The following is a 21,506-nucleotide window of genomic DNA, read 5'->3' as shown; positions in this document are numbered from 1 at the left end:
TGTAGAATCATGCCAAAGTTGTTCCACGTCTATTTTCTTTGACATGCTGAATATCAGCAAACTCACATTTTTAAAGAAGTGTGCCATTCTATTGTGTCCACCTCTCTGGAAGGGTGTTCCCCTCCCCCTCCCCCCCAAAAAAAAAAAAAAAAAGAGAGAGAGAGAGAGAGAGAGAGCAAAGACCATTTCCCTTTCAAACTTGGGGACATTATAGTCCATTCTTTCAAAATATATATATTTGTATCTATGGTTCAAAAGAACATTGTTATTGTCTACCACCAGCCTTTTCTTCAAAGGACAAGATCAGAAAATCTTTCTTCTCCCCACCATATTCTTCCTCTTTCATTCACCAGTTCCAACCTTGAAAGTAATACCACTACTACTTAACCTTTGTACTCTGTGTGCTGCATAGGTCATCTGCAAGTCTCTTCCACTTCATTCTGTCTTGGGACAAAACTTCTAGATGGCTCCAGGAGTTCCCCAGTTATCATTTAAATATCAGATGACTCTTCTCTCACTCAGGACATCCACACAGTTTCGTATGTTGAATGTTTGACCTATGTATCAAGCAGGAAAGACAGCACAGATTGCAGTCAAGATTAACTGAAAATGATGCATGAAGTTAATTGCTTTATTTATTGTTTTGGAGTCAGTCAGGGAACTTGACAGTGGAATTGGGATCACATGACATTTTGGACCATTTTGCACACCTCACATTCTGAGGGCAGAGTTTTCCACCCTTTTTCTTAAACCAAAATGACTGGAAAAGGAGATATATACTATAACTATGCATCTTGTACCTCAATTAAAAATCTTTGTCTGTATTTATCTTGATTTCTTGCGCACCATATTTGTATTTTTTCCCCCAGTTTTAATGAGTTTCACGTCATTAAAGAGGTATAATAATCTCTGCTTGAATCCCTGGGGTATGATCCAATAAAGTTATTTATACTACTAATATACTTGTTTATATTCCTCCATCATAGTAAACGTAATGTTCCGATCTGATCTGTCGTGTGCATACTGGTTAGAAAGCAGGAAATAGTCTTGCCTGCATTTTAGTGCCAGGACCAAGATTTAAATAAAGAAACAAACAAATAAATAAAAAAACAAACTAGATTTAGTTCTTAAGTCTATATTTAAGTACATAAACGTTTGGATAGATTTCCAAAAGTGCTGAGCATGTATTAGATCCCATTAAAGTTAATGTTGAGGGTTAGCTCTTTTACAAACCACAGAAAAGCATATGAAATAGTGGGCCTCATACTATAAATTCTTGCTCATGACACTAGTCCTCATCAATGGGATTTTTGAAATCGCTCAGTGTTGCCCTGATTCTGTTCTCATTGGAGCTGAATTACAATTGATTTCTGTGGGAGGAGAGTTAGGCAGATGCAGAGCCCTTCTGAAAAATCCCATCAAATGTGTATAGACAACAGAAACATCTATTTGACTCATGTTTGTTATTTGTAGACTGCATATTCTGGGGTTTGTAGGCTGTCAACACTAATGAAAATGTGACAGCTTAAATGCCCAGGTTCTAGTATACTCAGACTTATAAAAGAGGTTTGAAAGCATAAAACATTCAGAATACAGGCTTTTTCTTGATTTTAAAATGCAAAACTTTTCAAATCTTTCCAAAGATTTTAGGTAATGTATTCTAAAATAATTCTAAACATCAAATATAGGAAATTCCATCCCACTTTTTTTTCCTGAAGAAGTTGTAAGTGACTGAAAGAATAAATTAAAAATGGGATAATTTAGGCAGAACAAAATATTCCCTCACCATTGCAATGCTTGAAAACCTGATATTGAACTTACTCTATAAAAGCTGTGTCTACACGTGCACGCTACTTCGAAGTAGCGGCACTAACTTCGAAATAGCACCCGTCGCGGCTACACGCGTCGGGCGCTATTTCAAAGTTAACTTCGACGTTAGGCGGCGAGACGTCGAAGTCGCTAACCTCATGAGGGGATCGGAATAGCGCCCTACTTCGACGTTCAACGTCGAAGTAGGGACCGTGTAGATGATCCACATCCCACAACGTCGAAATTGCTGGGTCCTCCATGGCAGCAATCAGCTGGGGGGTTGAGAGATGCTCTCTCTCCAGCCCCTGCGGGGCTCTATGGTCACCGTGGGCAGCAGCCCTTAGCCCAGGGCTTCTGGCTGCTGCTGCGGCAGCTGGGGATCCATGCTGCAGGCACAGGGTCTGCAACCAGTTGTCGGCTCTGTGGATCTTGTGTTGTTTAGTGCAACTGTGTCTGGGAGGGGCCCTTTAAGGGAGCGGCTTGCTGTTGAGTCCGCCCTGTGACCCTGTCTGCAGCTGTGCCTGGCACCCTTATTTCGATGTGTGCTACTTTGGCGTGTAGACGTACCCTCGCAGCGCCTATTTCGATGTGGTGCCACGCAAAGTCGAAGTTGAACATCGACGTTGCCAGCCCTGGAGGACGTGTAGACGTTATTCATTGAAATAGTGTATTTCGATGTTGCTACATCGAAATAAGCTATTTCGATGTTGGCTTCACGTGTAGACGTAGCCAAAGAGACTTTTAAATTTGGATATCGGATGTAAAGAGGTTCTGAATGAGCTATTCCCTGACAGCTAGCTAGGAACTGAGGTTAAAAAAAAATAAAAAACAAAACACTAACTAAAATAAACTCTTTGTGACCAGAAAACACACTCCCACCCATTTCCAGGAAAATGTTGCCAAGACCTACAGAGGCACCATCACCAGTATCCCGCTATTTAAAACTTTTCCCTTTCACAGGCAAAATCAGCTCCCAGCTAGAAGGTTTCTAGCGCCCTCCCTGATTCACCTCTGCTTGGGTTTTCCCCCACCTTCCTCCCAGCCTTTATAGCTCCTGGTGCCTCAGCTGTTTCCAGTACACAGGCAGGTATCAGGTGCCTTCACCAACTTCAATGTATTTCCCATGACTGGAGCTGGTGGGGCAAGATAAATTAGGTGCTCTACAGCAGCATCCTGTCACAGGCTGGTGCTCAGTTACAAAATACGTCAGTGCTGAATGCAGGGGTAGTGTTATGTTATATTTTGTATGAGTAAAGGGCAGCAGAACTGTGGGCTGGAATGCACAAGCCCTGTGAAAGTAAAATAGGGTGTCAACAGTCTTTCTACAGAGAGGTGTGGCTTCTAACTCTAAAGAGGGCACTCCTGCAGACAAAGCAGTGTTTACACTTGTTATGGCAAAACGTTTGTTGTTCAGTGGGGATGTTTAAGCCCCGTGAATGATAAAAGTTATGTCAATCAATTGCAAGTGTAGACAAACCCAATATAGACTTAGCAGCTGCTAGAAAACTTAGCTTATGACGGAAAATATAATTATGGAACAAAGCTAAATCTATAAAAACAAAGTTACTGTTGCAAAGCTTAAGGATTACACAGACAATGATTGTTCCAAAGCTTACAGAAAGTTACAGAACTGATACCTGCAATGTACCTACACCACAGGAATTCATTTTATTTGTTGCTTGAGGGGACTGAACACACTATAACTAATGTAATCTTTAAAAGCAGAATGACATAGAAGTATCTGTGACTATAGTCTATAAGTGCTGACATTGACAAGTTACATAGTTGATGATGGACTACAAATAGGTTTGGATGCCTTCAATACCTTTAAAGCCTTAAAAATCAGATGTTTCCAATAATTTAATGACATTATTCTAAAAAAATGATTTTATTCACTAGAAACTTATGAAATTTTACTGGACTATAGTTAGAAGAAATTGACAAATCATAATTTAATATGGGATAGACTCAAGCAACTTTTCCACTTTACAGGGTTTTAAGGAGACTTTTTTTTCTACAGATAAGAAACGAACTGTATTTTCGGTTCTAAGCTATAAACCAAAATAAAGGTGCAACCACAAAATAAAGAAGAAATGTGCAACTGTATTTAGGAGAACTTCATATAATCCTTCTGCCATGTGGGGTTGACAAGAACAAGAGCTTTGTTCAATATGTAGTGTTTCCATTTTCAACAACAGAATATGGAACTGGCTCTCCTCTACCCTCGACATATACACATCCTGTAAGCAGGGAAAATTGCACAATACACTCTAGAAGCAATACACCTCTCTCACAAGCACAAATTCTCAGCAAAGAAAATAAACATTTTAATGAAAGGGACATCATGTGGACACAAGGAGCATAGTGTGGACATTCAAAAACAGTTTAATTAAAACAGCACCTAAACAAGCAGAAGCTGAAGAAGTGGGTCTTACCCATGAAATCCCATTAGCTAATAAATAACTGTTAGTCTTTACGGTGCTACAAGACTATTCATTTTTTTGTGAAGCTACAGACTACTAACATGGCTACCCCCTGAGATCCTTTGAAATGAATGGAGATGAATGGCTGGCTTCCCGGGGTAGACCTGGTGTCCACGGCTGCATTTGGGGGATGGGAAAAATCTTTTGCCCCCTGGGGCCAGGGTTGACCTGTTGGCCACAGTTCCCTGGCATTGACCTGGTGTCTTCAGATGGACTTGGAAAAAGAAATCTTTTGCCTGCTGGCCAGAGTTCCTTGGCATTGACCACAGCTGGACTTCTGAGGGCGGGAGGGGATCTTTCGCTACCCCGGTCTGGGGTTGACCTGCTGGCCAGAGTTCCCTGGAGCTCAACTGGTGTTGGTGGCCAGAATTAGGCTCATTTTCGTCCTGCCTGGCTGGGGCTTCCCAAGGTAGATCTGGTGTCTACAGCTGGACTTGGGGTGGAGGGGATGAAATCTTTCACCTCATGACCTGCTGGCTGGAGGTCCCCAGTGTTCACCCGGTGTCCATGGCCCGACTTGGAAAACAGGTCTTTTGCTGCCCTGATCCAGAATTATCCTGCTGGCTGGAATTCCCTGGGGTTGACCTGGTGTCCGCAGCTGGACTTGGGCTCATTTTTGCCCCACCAGGCTGGGGTCGACATGGTAGCTGTGGCCGGGCTCTAGAAAATCTTTTGCTGCCCCCATCCAGGGTTGACCTGGGGGACAGAGCTTGCCGGGTCTGAAGTGCTGTCCTAGCATGTCCCAGGGCTGGCCTCATGCTCCCTTCACCTTGGGTGTATTTGGAGAAAATTTTCCCTTCATCAGGGCTTTGGTTTACTGTTAGCGTCTGGATCAGGAAAGTTAGGCTGGTCACGCTAACCATCCCCAAGAGCAGAAAACAGGGTTTGGCAGGGGGCCAATTGTTTATGGCCATACCAGACCGAATGCCCCCAATCTTGTCCAATCTTGGAAAGTAAACTGTCCCAGGCCTGACTAGTACCTGGATGGGTGACCTCCTGGGAATCCCAGGTGCCATAGGCAGCTTTTGCCCATCCAGGGGCTGAGTGGTGTGTGTGTATGTGTGTCTTGTCTTTAGGTATCTTGTGGTTTAGAAATTATTTGTAAAGTAACAGTGTCCAGGGAGCCTAGCTTATTGTATCAAGCAATACAAATATCTTATAACAAAGAGGCAGCCCAAGCTTGATGAACTTTCCATCAAAAGATAAGGTTTAGGTACAGCAGACAGGGAGAACACAATGGCTATGGTTACACTACAGCCATCTGTCAACTGAAGTCACAATCAGCAGAAATTTCCTGACAAAACTTCTGTTGACAGTGTGTGGCCACACACAAAAGTCAATTGGAACAGAACTCTGCTCTGTCAACAGACACTACTGCTCAGCCACTCTCCTTACAAAACAGGAACTTGGAAGCACAGCAGACAGGGCTGCCTACTGTCCTGTATGTCCTGTTGGTAGAGAGAAGGACCCTCAGATCATCCACACAGCTCTTTTGTCAACAGAACCTATTGACAAAAGGCACTCTTCTTCATCTGGAAGAGGCAGAAGGTTGTTGGTGGCAGTACCAGATTGTCAAGATACTATTAGCAAATCCCATTTTGTGTGTGGCCAGTCCACTAATTTTGGTAACAACACTGAGGTTTTGCTGGCAAAACTTGCTAGTGTAAGCACTGTGAATAAGATAAAAAAACAAGGTCCAGCAATACCTGCCAGATCTGCTTTATCCTTGTACAGTGTTATTTATGGTAATGATCTTGTTCAGCATATATGAAAATTGTTTAACTAGGATGGAAGCTAATGTTCAAAAAATATATTTGAAACTTTAACATAGATAACATGCACTCAGAAGCAGAAGGAAATGAGTGTATATCAAAAGCAAAAATGAATAACAAAAATTAAAATAAATTCTTCTAGTCAGAAACTCAAATCTTAACTTAGGAAATAAAAGATTAAAGTAAAATGAGAAGACGCCCCACATCCTAAAGGGACCTGAACTGAATTAATTTACAGAAGTTTATATTTGCACTAGGCTATATAAGTTTGCATATTTCATTATTAAACTAGATCATAATTTCATAACAATGCTATTCAATGATATTAAAAGAACACTTGAACCAAATTATAGTTTTATGTTCAGTCACCAGCATGTATTATGAAGAATATATGAAATTATAAAGAGGTTGATTAGTTCATTAAATGGGAAAGCATATGTAGGGATTAAAAGCATTCTTAATAGATAAGAGCTTTGAGAGTCCACAAGGTCTTTAATACAGTATGTGCAGCCTAAATATGACTCAGTAATTGTCATCCCTCCTGGTCTGTGGTATATGTAAAGGTTTCACATCTTATTGAGCACACTGGGAGCATACACAGATACTCACCATTAGATTCACATTCAGCTCTGCAGTTTTTCTATTAAGTAAATTCAGGTGATGTACCAGAGGTGTCCTGGAGGATTTTATACAGCTGGGAAGAGAATCTGATGTTTTGCTTGGTGGTCCATCAGGAGGTGTCAGCTATAAGGAGTGATTAGTAAGGGACAGATGTCTTGGTCTGAAAAGGGAATTGGGAAATTTCTGCATCCTTCCCTGGCATAATCTATCTATAGTGAAGTGCCATGCACATCTACATAGTTATGTAACTAAAAGAATACACAGCTGTGAAAATACATACAGGAAACATAAATAGAATGGAATAGAAACAATTTGTAATAAATGAGACTATCAGGTTCTGCATACTTTCTTCATACTGACATGTAATGTCTTCCGAATATCTAGTGCAGTACCCATTCTCGTTTAACCACAGCACTAATGTGTTGTATTTCTGTTGAGGGCATTTTGAAGAGTTGTCTTTGATTTGTGTAACTGTGAACTTTTAATACAATTTAACAAATTGCAGTGCATGCTTATGGACACCTGGCAATGGAGTGCAGAGGTCATTCTTGGTTCATATATTATGGATTCAAACAACTTCAACTTTGTATGTTGCATCTTGTCAAGGGGAGTTAGGTTAGCCATCTGAGTGGAGTTAAATGGTGGGGTAAACTGTTAGTGTTCTGGTTTGTCAAGTGCTTAGGGAATCACAGGGGATATGTTTTGTTATTCTACCCCTAATTATGCATCAGATATCCATTGTATGTTTCTGAAGTACTCAGTTTCTTAATGCAAGATTACAGATACATGAAAACTTTAGAACTTAGAAAACTTCAACTAGTACAGAAAGCTGAAGTGCATATCTTCAGCACCATTGGCTACCACAAATACATTAAAACTCTCCTTTGCTTTCTACGCAAGGTCAAGGTCTTGGTCCATATCTTCTAACAACTTCAGGGCATAGGAGCCAACTTCGTGGGTGCCCTGGGGCCAGAACACCCACAGAAAAAAAGATAGCTGATGACACCCATTGACATCCAGATCGCCTCTCCCACACAAAGTCTCCTGGCAACCATGGCCTCACTAATTAATTCCTTCTGCTCCCTCCCAGTGCCTCCAACCTGCCACAATCAGATGTTTCAAAGGCATGCATGAGGCACTTGGAGTAAGGGGGAAGAGCAGGAATAGAGAATGCTCAGTGGATGGAGTGGGAAGAGATACAGTGGAGGTGAGATTTTGGGGGAAGGGTTGGGTGGGTGTGGAGCCAGGGGTTTGACATCCCATGGGTCTGGAGAAAACCAGTGCCTAAGCTCCAGGGCATGCACTGTATATAGTTTAAATATCATCAAAAACTCTAGAGTAACAACTGTGATTTCATGGTACAAATCAACTACGACTATACAGAGTTTGTCTGTTTGATCAAGAACTTCTCCTAAATGGCAAGAGCTAGGACTAATACATTTGGCATACACCTTCCTCTTATCATAATGTAAAGCAGTGCAAAGGTTTGGTTTTGGTACCAGGAAAATGGGATGTTCCTGGAATGGGTTTGCTTCTCCTAAAACCAAACAGAAAAGAGACAGAATGACTAAATGAAGTACAGGCCTCAAAATAGACATAACTCTGTGAATGTTGAAAGAGACTGAACCAGAGGTAAAAGTAGGTTAATGTGCCCGAATGCACCACTCTTTTAAGAAGGAGCCAGCCTTCTGGGATGCTCATCTGCAGAGGGAGTTGGTGCTCACTCCCAGCCCAACTCCCAGGGGTATGACATAGGATGTTACAATAAGCAGCAGGCAGCCAGGAAGACATGAAGACTTGAGCACTGGGGCCTCCTGCCCCTCCAGGACAGCCCAATTAAAAGCCTTCCACCACCCAGATGCCCTTTGAGAGGGGCTGAAACTCCCCTCCATACATACCTCAACCCCCTGTTCTGAGCCTCCCCCAACCCATATCCCCACACCTTTTGCCCTGAGCCTCTCCTTACCCCAATCCTCACTCCTGGGTGTGTTTGATCCCCTTAAGGCTTTTGGGAGCTTCTTGCCATCAGCCTGGGTTGCAATGCCTCTGCATCTTGGTTTTCACTGTGGCTTGTCTGGAGCAGGTAGTACACATCATCTCCTTCCAACTACAGCCCCATCTGAGCTGCGCTGCTCGCTTGTATACTTTTGAAATTGGAGCATGCCCAGTAAGGTGGTAAGGGTGTGTCTTTCTGAGCCCTCCATGCAGGGTTAACTCCCTCTCATCCAGTGTGGAGTGAATGCACCCCCATCAGACATAGATTCAGTACCACTTTGTAGATGCTATTATAAAATGTTTCACATTATCCTCTTTATCAGGTGTTCACAATACACTGACAGAACAGCTATACTTTTGTAACTGAACACTGCTTTTCCACATTTTTCATCCATTACTTCTATCTCTACCAGCCATTTTATATATGTATGTTAAAACTGTGTGTTAGATGATTTAATTAATATTGCTATTTTTATGCAGAGGCAGTAATCTAAATCATTACAGCAGCTGTTCATTCTTAACAAGCACAGGCATTTTTTTAAAATATTTTCATCTCAATTGTTTCAGAACCTTTTGATTTATACATTAGCAGATTTCATTTTCCCTTTGCTTTACTATGATTCTTACTAAAAGATTTTTACTACAAACCTTGATATCTATTTGATTCAGTGTAAGGAAACCAGTGTCCAAACACGTCACCTGGCCAGTTGATAACATATGGCCTATTACATATTTACTAATGTACAGTGTAATTTCATTATATTGTGACTTGATAATAGCTGCTCCACCTGAATCTAATATCTTTACTCTGCAAGTAATCCCATTGGTTTCAGTATATAGCTGACTAGTACGGTAGTGACTGTGACTAAGACTACATCTACACGTGCCCCAAACTTCGAAATGGCCACGCAAATAGCCATTTCGAAGTTCACTAATGAAGTGCTGAAATGCATATTCAGCGCTTCATTAGCATGCGGGGGGCAGTGGTGCTTCGAAATTGACTCAGCTTGCCGCCGCACGGCGCGTCCAGACGAGCTCCTTTTCGAAAGGACCCAGCCTACTTCGAAGTCCCCTTATTCCCATCAGCTCGTGGGAATAAGGGGACTTCGAAGTAGGCAGGTTCCTTTCGAAAAGGAGCCCCGTTGGGATGAGCCGCGCGGCGGCAAGCCACGTCAATTTCGAAGCGCTGCTGCCGCCCGCATGCTAATGAAGCGCTGAATATGCATTTCAGCGCTTCATTAGTGAACTTCGAAATGGCTATTTGCGTGGCCATTTCGAAGTTTGGGGCACGTGTAGACACGGCCTAAGTGAGGCAAAATCTGGCTTTATATTTCCAACAAAAATCTTATTTGATTTTAACTCAAACATTTGTTTGCTCATAGTTCTCGCTGTTCATTTAAGACATCAATATTTTTTCATAGTTACTATTAACTGATACACTTTTTGCAACATATTTTATTTTCTTCCAGGAAAAGTGATCTTTATAAACTTGTATTGTCTTTCCTCAGTCACCCAGCTTAACACAATTGTATTCTTTGTATCACTGTGCATTAGATGATCTATATGCCATTGAGGTCCAAGTAAGGAGCAGTATATTGTTGTGCTGTGCTCCTGAATGGGATTGCCAGTTGGGCATCTTATTTAGAAACTCCTTCCGAGTCTCCCCTGTTGTTTTGGCCAAGTCATTGACTCTTTCACTATGGCAAGCCCCCATGTGAGGGAAGGACGTAGCTCCTTTGCAGAGCCTGTTGCCTCCTGCCATAGAAGCAAAGTTACTGAGAATAGACACGTAGGAATAAGGGGCCTCAAACTTGATTTTATGTAAAATTTATGTGGCAACAGTCAGTAGAAGAAGTTGTTTAGATAAACCTTGCATAAACTCACTCTGGAATTTATTTGGAATCTGAATTTCCTTTAAGATTAGAAAATTAGATCTGTTTGTCTACTTCAGGCCCATCTTTAGGAAAGTCATACTTTACATTTCATATTGAAACTAACATCAAATATATTTGAACATAATTTCCTTCCAGAAAAGTTGTTGATATAAATGACTCAAAAATATCTTATTTAATTATTAGCACTTAAACTGTATACATCTATGTGCACTCTAGGGATGGGTAAAAACAATGTAATAAAATTTGGTTTTATTTCCTTATTTAAATGTGTTTGGTTCTGAATGGGTGGTAAAATAAAGTTTCAAAATACCATCCTTACTCAAGCAAAATTAAATGACTACTTCACCTGGGAAAAGACTTGATGATTGGATTTCCCTGAGTTTTATGCAACTACCAGAACCATTTTTGTACAGCATTTCTTCCTGTCTGACTAAGAAAAGAGATGATGTTTAATTTCCAGCCTTTCATCGTTTTACCTCTTTACTCTGTTTGATTTCTGTTCCATCTGTTTTTGCTGTTTATCCTAGTGTCCTAAATATCAGTTTTAGTTAATCCAGTACAGCACTAAAATCCTGACTATTAAACGTGAAGCCTATAATTTTAAAAACCTGACTCTGGAACAAAATATTTCCACTAAAGTTAATGGAAGGTTTGCCTGAATAAGAACTTCAGGATTGGACTCCATATTCTAATTAGGATAATAGACAATTGTGAATTGGAAGATGATTAGGCACAGGATGAGATTACTGTAATTGTCTTTATTATATAGCAAAAACTGTATCCTACTAGTTTTTGCATAACATGCTGCAATTCAAGGCTGCATCTACACTATGAGATACATTCAAAGTTAAGGAAGTTAGCTCAATATTACCATGTGACTGTCTTCGCTGTAAGTACCATTAGCTCGATTTTAGCACTACTATCGATATCATAATATCGTCAGTACCTGATGGGTATAGCAACAAGCTCAAATTCAAAAATTTGATTAAAGGCCAGTGTGGAAGCGCCATGTCTTAAAATCAAATCTATTGACCTCCAGAGGTGTCCCCTCCCTTCAGACTTCAGTGAGGTCCATGATCTCTGCATCAGGCCAGGCTGGGGTTCTCTTGCATCCCTGTGCAGTGGCTGCCATAGGCACTGTAGTAATACTAAGAGCTGTCATGGGTTCGGGGCATGGGTTTGAGGTCACTCATGCTGGCCCCAGGTGGTAGTGTCCTGCACAGGGCCATCACAGCTTGGCAAGTGCTCTGAGCCCTTCTCCCCCTTGACAGCCTTTTGGAGCTTCATAGGGGAGGAGAAGCATTGAAGAGGCAGTCAGATCTGCAGCTGTGAGAGGCCTCTGGAGACAGTTAATTCAAAATAACAGGAACGACCCATGTACACTAATGCTATTTTGAAATATCTATTTCAAAGTAAGTGTTGCTCCTCATCAAAAGCAGGAGTACCAATTTCAAAATAAGCAGCCCATAGTTCGAAATAACAGGCATGACAGGGCATGGCTACATTGCCCCTCCCTTTCAGAAGGGGCATGCAAATGTGGCCGATGGGAAACGCAAATGAGGTGCAGATTTAAATATCTCTCACCTTATTTCCACACTCGCATAGGATCTCAATTCCAGAAGAACTGATTTTGAAAGCCAAAACAGTCCTGTAGAAGGGGTTCATTTGAAAGGAAATCCCACTTTCAAAAGCACCTTTTTTCCTGAAAAAAATTAGGAAGAAGTGTGCTTTCAAAAGCGGGTTTCCTTTTGAATGAACTCCATCTAGATGGCTGTTTTGGCTTTCAAAATCAGCTCTTCTGGAATCAAGATCCCATGCAAGTATACAAACGAGGTGTGAGATATTTAAATCTGGGCCTCATTTGCATTTGTGATTGGCTGCATTTGTATGCCCCTTCTGAAACGGAGGGGCAGTGTACCCTTATTTTGAAATAAAGCCCTAGTGTAGACCAATCTTTAGAGGTTTCCTTCCCTTCTAATAGAAGACAACTTAGCCACATTTGTGACCTTTTGGAAAAAAAAAATCACCTTTTGCTGACAATAGGCATCAGCTACAGGTGAATCTGAATTAGCAATATGTAGTTAGGTTCGGTTTTAGATTGCTGATAAATGTCAGATCACATTGATTTCATGCTGCACACAGAAACCAATGAAAAAATGTATTTCCTTTGACAACCAAAATTCACAGAGAGCCAAACCTTGAAAAGTTCTTGAGAAATTAGCTCTATTGAACAATATTTACTTTGCTTATTTTGGCAAAAGATGTCGATGATTGTATTTAACCAGTTCTACAGTTTTAAGTTTAAATCTCAGCATCTACTATAATTAATTATTGTCTCACCTCCCATAATTTCCCCCACCTTTGCAATATTTGTAAAAGCTTAAAACTCAGAATTTTGCTCTGGTGTGAAACTTTAAATTACTACAAAAAAGCTTGAAATAATCAATATTATTTATAGAAATTGTAAACAAAAATTGATTCTGCCAATCCTAAACAGAGTTCAGCAATAAGCATAGCCCCAGCTTATAAACTGTGACTAAAATCTGCTCCTAGCAATTGCAGCCAAGCAAGAGTCACTGGTGGGCTAGTTGAACCCACTGTGGAAACTCTGCCATGGGGGTATATTGGGCAGTACCAAAATTATGATCAGTCTATGCTCAATTTTGTGTTTCTTGTTTAGAGACACACAAAAACAGACTATACTTTTAAAAGTAATAAAAAATCATGCCTTAAATAACTCTTTTAACTGGGGTGAAGGAAAGCGCTAGGGAATGGCACTCTAGAGAAAACTTCTGTAAGGAAAAATGCCTCTTGGGAAAATTCTTCTTTGGAAGACTAAATCCCTATTATCTCTCTCTCTCTCTCTCTCTCTCTCTCTCTCTCTCTCTCTCTCTCTCTCTCTCTCTCTCTCCCCCAAAGTGAGGCATTTAGAATTTCAAGCAGAATCCAGCCAATAGCTAAATCTCTTATTACTCCAACTACGCCAAATAAAATTCATATAAAACTACATCCAGCTGCTCCTCATTCCTTCTGACTTCACAAGTTGCTACTCAGCTACATCTTCAATGTGAACACTTTCAGACAAGTCTGAAAGTTGGCAGTCTGTGTTTAGCATACTGGTCGCAAATTGCTTCATGTGTTCTGTGAAGTGCCCTTATAAATCCTATCACCAAGGAAGTGTGTTTTTGTAGTCACTCTCAGTAATATGGGGTTGCTATAACTGCTCCTTGATTGCAGTGAATAGAAAAATATGGGCAGATCAAAGTGCAAGTGTCTCAGAAATTATTCACTTCACTGCTGAGACTCATTTAGAAAGAAAGACTGGAAATTGAGATGAACATGATATGCTCATCCAAATATAGAAACCTGCAGCATGAAGATCGCTAGTCCCAAAGTATTATATTATTTGTTGTTTAGCCTTGCATATACAGCACTATCTATAAATATAGAAAGAAAAACATGGCCTTTGCTTCAAAAATCTTGCAGTAATTTTTGTAGTAATACGTAATCTGAAATAATGAAAGGATTGATACAAGCCACAAACCAATACAAAAATAAGGTTATGAAGTTTTCAAGGTTTGCATCATTTCCCTTTTTTCAATAGGCTCTAAGGGGAGTTGCAAGTAGTAGAATCATTCTTCTCTGCTGTTTATGGACCCAAGTGGGAAGCATCCTGCCCCAGGTTCAAACTGGGGAAACCTTTAAATAATTCTCACTAGCTGTGTCCCAATGGGATGTCAAATAGCCACAGCACAATGTGAAGATGTTCAAAATAATCTTAAGATGTCTTGGAGGGACTCCTCAAGAGTGGTTCACTTTTAGTCAGACTGAGATACACCATACACATACACATAGGGTCCTGGAGCCCAAAATCACGTGTAAGACATCAAGATCCCAGATCCATTAAACATTTCTAGCCCTCATGGTTGCAAAGAAATAATGACAAATGTGAACTGAGCATAAGGTAGGCCTGACTCTGCAAATAGTGTCCAGCACTGAGAGAATATGGAGCATGAATGCAGCTATACAACCAACCTCCAGAGCTGACCAGGTCCCTGAAGCTTTGAGGTGAGTAAGGTGCATTGACTTGTTGTGGAGCTTGAATATCAGTGGGACTGTATGGGATTGATGGGGCTCACACACCATCCTGACATCTGCTCTTTTCTTCTATCCTTTTAGCACTGTTAGACTAAAAAGAGCTTTGATATCAAATAGTTAACAATGTTGGTACTTACACCATAATTGGAAAATATCAAGTTGTCCATCATCCTGTATGGAGATGAATTTTGCAGTTCATAAAGCTGGTATCTATTGTCTCAGGCTCATTGCAGATTCAGGCACACTTCTCTGTGCTGGTAATACTCATTTCACGCTGCTTTTCTCTGCAATCATAGAGGCTACAGACTTCTAAAAATAATAGTTAAGATTATGGAGACCAAGAAAGAAGTTTCGTTCCTGGTAATTTGTTATTTGGACTAATTTGAGACAAGTTCTCCAATTCCTTTCCTTACATAAACAACTGGTACACGCAGGCACCATGTGGTTGAGTTTCTCATTCAGACAACTATCATTCAATGTAAAATGCATGTCCCTTCCAAAAGATGGGCCATTTGATTGTGACTTCTGATTGTGCCATTTCTTACAAAGATAAAAAATTTGGGGGCATTCACAGGTTCTTGTACAGATTGGCTTAGGCACTCATAATAATATGTTTTGGGAAAGAGAGTGCCTCTGCTTGCTGGGCCTTGTCATTGAAAAGACAAGGTCATTGAAAAGAATATTTACTCCTCATAGATCAAGTGCTGTTCTCTGACACTTCCATGTAAATCTGGACTCCACTAATTTCATTACACAAGTTTCAGTGGCAGGGCCATCCAGAGGGAGGAGGCAGGCCCCACTCCTTCTCCAATCAGCTCCTACCCTGACCCTTCACCCTTCCTGACCAGTCTGCCTAAGTATTACCTGGGGCAGGCCGTGTTGGTGGGCAGCAGCAGCGGGGAGTTTCCTCCCCTCAACCTCTTCCCCACACTCACATCTCATGGCATTAGCAGAAGCCTACTCCTCTGTGCCACACTTTCCCGGCCCACTGAGCCTTGATTCTCTATGTGCAGCTGGGAGCAAAGGCTGTTTTCGGCTGCTATTGCCACTCATGCTATGTGGTAAGTTTGGGTGGAAAGGGGGCAGCAACAGCCTCCTGCTGCTGCCTGCCCCCATGTCCGCACTCTGCCCCATCCATAGGACAGTTGGGGCAGCTGCCATAGGGCCCCCAAAAGCCTGGAGCCTGGGACAGTCACCCCACCTCATCCTGCAGAAAGGATGATTCTGTTCATTGGGTATCTGTGTAAGTCTGTTTCAACAACAACAACGACAACAACAAGGAATCCTGTGGCCCCATAAAATTGGCAAATTCGTTTGTTTATAAGCTTTCATGGGCTCGAACTGATGAAGTGGGTTCCAGCCCAAAAAACCTTATATCCAAAAAACCTGGTTCATTTTAAGGTGTCAGAGGACTCCATGTTGGTTTCAACACAGTTTCTCTGAATTTATGCTTAGCTAAAATGAGGAGACTATTTACTTAGCTGAGTGTGGGGATGGGACTAAGTAGGCTTGGTTTGTTTTGGTTGCCACAACCTTAATTGCTCAGAAGCCAGGACAGAACATGAAGAGGAAATGCATGTTACATGTTTTTTAAAAGTAGTTGCCATTCTTGAAAATGATCCCTCAGTGGCCTGGTATAGACACTTTATCTCATACAGTCAGCAATCCTCTGGCAAGTAGCATCCAAGTACTGCCTCCACGCAGCTGAAGATGTTGCATGAAATATGAATATTGAGAACAGTCATTTATTTCAATAGTTGTTGTGTTAGCTTTGGTAAGAGTTTTCATTTCTGTTCAAGTCTGATTATAGCTCCGATATGTTTTAAATGTCCCTTCAGATATTGCCACTAATTCATCCTTCTGCTTTAAAACTCTTATTAAGCCTGAATAAGTATTGGATTTAACATTGTCTAATTTTGAGGAGTAAGAGGACTTCAAAGTTGCCCCGGGCACTTCAAAGTACCAGCGGGTGCGCCATGGGTAGATGCGTGCTGGTACTGGGAAGTTGCCGTGGGAGGGAATTCGCTTAATGAGGTGCTGCCCATGCATGGCAGAACTTCAGTAGTAAACTCCCAACAACCTAAATACCATCCTTCCTTTGAAGGAAGGTGGTAGTATAGACACGGCCTTTGTTTCTTTATCAGCTCTTTGAATGTCCCTGTTCGTTAATTGTAAGTGCGTACATTGCAAATTGTTTTTAAGAACTAGAATATAGTCTTTAGATTTATGGTCCTTCTCATTATATAGTTATTCTTCAGGAATGTCTTTCACTCCTCCTATTCTGATTCTGGTTTCAGTATCCAATCTTCTATTTTCCTTTAACAGTGTTTCACTTGTAACAGTAGTTTCTCATTTGTTGCACAGCTGTGTAGCTTATTGTATTGTTGTATATTTTCCTGTGATGCTTGAGTTTTGGTTTTTTGTTTGTTTGAGTTTATGCTTTCTACATGCAATTCTAGAGTAAATTTTTGCTATATACACACATAACCTCTTCTAATTTCATCAAACCTTCTTCTGAATCAGCCAACAGCACAATGTCATCTAAACAGTGAAAGTTATTCTCCCATTTTCATGCATCTTATTACAATTTCTTTCTCCAATTAATTTAATCAAACACTATAAATGTTCAATAAAGTCAGTGACATTATACAACCTTGTCTCACTCCTCTCTTGATCTCTATTAGATTTTCATCTCATTATAATCGTATTTAGCTATATTTTATCTACTTCAAATATTTCGGTTTCAATTTTCGAGATGGCATAAGAAGGGAAATCTACTGAATCTATTTTCTGTCATCAGTTGAAGTCATCTGAATGTTAAGACCAGTATAGAAAGGCCAAAATACTGTGTTCATAAATACACATAATTTCCACACCAAACACTGAGATTGTTTGTCTTTTCCTCCACCCCCAATGATTTCCTATGCCAATAATGTTAGATAAGCCTGGAAGAGAAATTACTTCAGAACCAAGATATTTTTACACTGTGACTATGCAGTCCAGGTGGTGTTTGTGGATTGCATGATAACATCACAAGATTTGGCAATTCAATAGAACCATGCAAACAAGACCCTGTTGTGTAGTAGTTACTGGATAATGCTGGTGCACAGGGAGTACACAAAGCAACGCTGATGAACATGAAAGTCTTAAAACCCATTTGCTGTGCCCATTGCTCTGTGCCACAAACATAAGAAGCAAAGATGAAAGAAATGTAAAAATTATAATATAGAAAATATAAATACCATGATCGTCTCATAAAGTTTTGATATTCCCAACTGCCAGCTTTATAATGAACTCACCAAAGGGGACTTGACACATTGGGAATAACAGTTTGTGTTTGGCTTATCAAAATAATAGTTCCTAAAGTACATGCCATAGGTATTACGTCCCACACAACTTTTGGTCCCCCAGCTTTTTATGCCTAACTGCCAAAGCTTATGTTTTGAAATCATCTGACAACTCTTGGTAAACAAACAATTTTGCAGAAATTAAACTGGTAAAAAGTAAATCTACATTAGCCATGTAATACAGGGTTACTAAAAACTTGCATGCCAAGACTGTGCAACATAATATTTGTCTTAGTTCTCAATGTGTCCCATAAGCTACATACTGGCAGTGAAGAAGAAAGTATAGTAGTAGAAAAAAAAACAGTTGTATCATAAAGTTCCTACTGTGTCAGTATTATAGCATTTAAGGAACTACTTGGATGAATTTTGTTAGGCCTTTCAGAGTGGTAATGGATCTGTTTATGGTTTACTCTTTATTGTGAATGATCATGCATTTTTCTTCTTTGGTTGTTCATTGATTGCTTTGTTTGTTCATTTGTTTTCCTCCTTGTGTTTCAGCATCTGCTCATTAGTGAAAGCAAAATCATCACCCACTCTTGTTTTCCTTGCCAGTTGTTTCCTCTAGGCCATTTTATAATGTCATTTGTGTAGTACAGCTTTTCTTTTGATTACATTTTCAGCATGTAAATTAGTAGGTAAACAACAGGGGAGGGAAAATTTAGCAGAATTCCTACAGACTCTTTGCAGAATTAAAATTTACAATTATTTAACATTAAGACATTTATTGAAGAAAGGATATATTCCCCAAATTAAGACTTTCTATATTGCACCAAACTAATCAGCAAAGCAGTGCAAATATAATTGCTAAATATACTCAAGTACATAGAAATTTAATAAGCTCAAAATGGTACAGAAGAGTTCACACTAGGTCTGTTTCTACACAGGCTGCTTCCTTCAGAAGTGGCATGCTAATACACAGAGCGAAAGATGCTAATGAGGCGTGGATGCAAATTCCCCGCGCCTCATTGGCATAACATCATGTGATTTGGAGTCTGGAAGACCGTTCTTCTGGACTCCAAAAAGTCGGGTAGAAGTGCAGCCCCAGGGAGGGCTTCCAGAAGGAAGTCCTTCTTCTAGAGGCCTCTTCTTCCCCAAAATTTTACTTTTGCTGTGTATGAGGTGTAAAAACAGAACTTTTTGATAATGAAGACATGTCTAAACTATATACTAGCCTGCACATTAGTATGTGTGACCATGTTAGCTTGTATATTCTAGCATACCTTTTAAGAGGCTTCTTGAGGCAAGGTCAAAGTGTCCATTCTATCTGTTTTCTTGGCACTGAATGGCAGTTTTGATTATTTCATGAAGGAATAAGTGTGTGACACAGGGTTATTTTAGTTACAACTGGATTTTATGAGTAGCAAGAACACTAACACCACTAACAAAATATGTGAAATTCACCTAGATCAAAATAAGTGTGGTTGTTAAAAAGCCCACTGAAATCATTGGCTACATCTACACTAGCCCCAAACTTCGAAATGGCCACGCAAATGGCCATTTTGAAATTTACTAATGAAGTGCTGAAATACATATTCAGCACTTCACTAGCATGCGGGCAGCCATGGCACTTCGAAATCGACGCGCCTTGCCACCACGCAGCTCATCCCAATGGGGCTCCTTTTTGAAAGGACCCCGCCTACTTCGAAGTCCCCTTATTCCCATCTGCTCATAGGAATAAGGGGACTTTGAAGTAGGTGGGGTCCTTTATAAAAGGAGCCCTGTCGGGATGAGCCGCGCGGCGGCGAGGCACGTCAATTTCGAAGTGCCGTGGCCACCCACATGCTAATGAAGCGCTGAATATGTATTTCATCGCTTCATTAGTAAACTTCGAAATGGCCATTTGCATGGCCATTTTGAAGTTTGGGGCTAGTGTAGACACGGCCATTGGGAGTTGCTGCAGGCCCCCTATACACTACAAAACTATGGGGATGTATCTATATTGCCAAATCTCCTCCAGATTACCAATAGATGTTCAAATTAGTATTTTGGCAAAGTAACCAAAAATTGAATAAGCATGGCAGCTACATTCACTATATACTATAGAGAATTCGTCAGTTTGATCAAGAATTCCTCCTAATTGGTAAGCACTAGGACCACCAAATTCAGAACACTGCTTCCTTTGACCATAAACTAAGACATCGTTAAGAGTTTGGTTATGCAAGGAAAATTGAATGTTCCAGGAATTGGATTGCTTCCCATGAAACCACTGTGACAGATTCCTGTCAGCACCCTGGGGGTCCCTGTGCTTCGTGGTGGCTCCCTGTTGTGCCTCAGAGACACCCTTAACTGCCCAGGTCTTTCCACATGCAAGGGTCTCCACTGAGCAAACTAGTCTCATCATGGGGAAGTCTAGAATGGGGGTAAAACAGGCCCTTTCGCAGGTTTTTGCCTGCTTCAGGGTAGTAGCCGTCTGGAGAAGGGTAGGGAGAGTGCAGATCTGCCTTCTAGCCTGAAGTCCAGCCCAGGGTCCTTAAGAGAACAAAAGGCAGCTCACAGGGCTCTTGGCCCTTCCTCAATGTAGCACCTTCACCCTGGGCCACTTTGCCCACCACTTCCCTGTGGTACCTTGCACTTGTTCCAGCCTTTTCCCCTATGCACCTTCCAACTCCTTGCCCCCTGCCTTGGGGGAAGCTTTTTATAAGAAGTCTGGAGGCCTCAGCTGTCCATGGGTGCTGATTAGCCTGAGCTGTGGCTGACTCCTAATGAGGCTTCAGCTGCCTGCCCTAATTGGGCTTACTTGGAGGAACAGAAGAGCATTAGCCTAACATACAGAATATCTGCCTTCTATCAAGTCCTTAGAGTCTGGGGTTCTCTGCTTGGTATCCCCCACTGCACCTTTATTTTAGTCCTTTGACCCCCACTTCCATTTGCTGGTCTTTTAGGTGGTCTAGCTTTCTTGGAATATCACAATATGGGCAGAGAACTGTAAAGCCAGGAGAAACACTGGTCAGGAAGGAGAGAGATGTGGTTCCCTAGGCTGAGCCTCAGGGCTAGGTGAAAAAAGCAGTAGCCTGCACCTTCGGGGCCTTGCATTCCAATTGACAAGAGCACCTACCACCCACCAGCCAAGCCCCACCATCAGCATGACACCTTGGGGCCCATGAAATCTTTGTCTGGACCTGTGGCTCTCTCTCCAGCAAAGGTAACTGCTTGGAGCAGAGAACCTTGTGTGGGGGCCTTTGATGCTTGAACTGTGCCAAACCTTAATAGTGAGTATTTGTCTCTCTTGGAGAGATCTAAAGCACTTTGATGAGGTAGACTGAGTTCATGTTGAGGAATGGGAATGTTTGCACTGCTGATTCTAATTCTATAGTGGTAATGCAGAAAAACTGTAACTTACAGCCTTCTTTGCAGCCCACCTAACTGATCTCACAAATACATAGTTCACACAAAGAACACAGATAATGAAATGTAACCTGCATTTGCACTATCTTAGATTTTCAAAGGAGCTCCCAAAGTTACAGCTGCAAACCATATGCTCACTCC

At 41.1% G+C, this 21,506-nt stretch overlaps 1 pseudogene; it reads left to right on the top strand.

Moving 5' to 3' along the window:
* The first annotated feature begins 5,194 nt into the window (after window positions 1-5,194).
* LOC142012951 (5S ribosomal RNA) lies at window positions 5,195-5,313 on the top strand (annotated as a pseudogene).
* The last annotated feature ends 16,193 nt before the right edge of the window (window positions 5,314-21,506 follow it).

This window comes from Carettochelys insculpta, chromosome 4 (assembly GCF_033958435.1).
Source record: "Carettochelys insculpta isolate YL-2023 chromosome 4, ASM3395843v1, whole genome shotgun sequence".
NCBI classification, from domain to species: Eukaryota; Metazoa; Chordata; order Testudines; family Carettochelyidae; genus Carettochelys; species Carettochelys insculpta.
The sequence above is the reverse complement of the archived record's forward strand: the minus strand, read 5'-3'. Positions and strand labels throughout refer to the sequence as shown.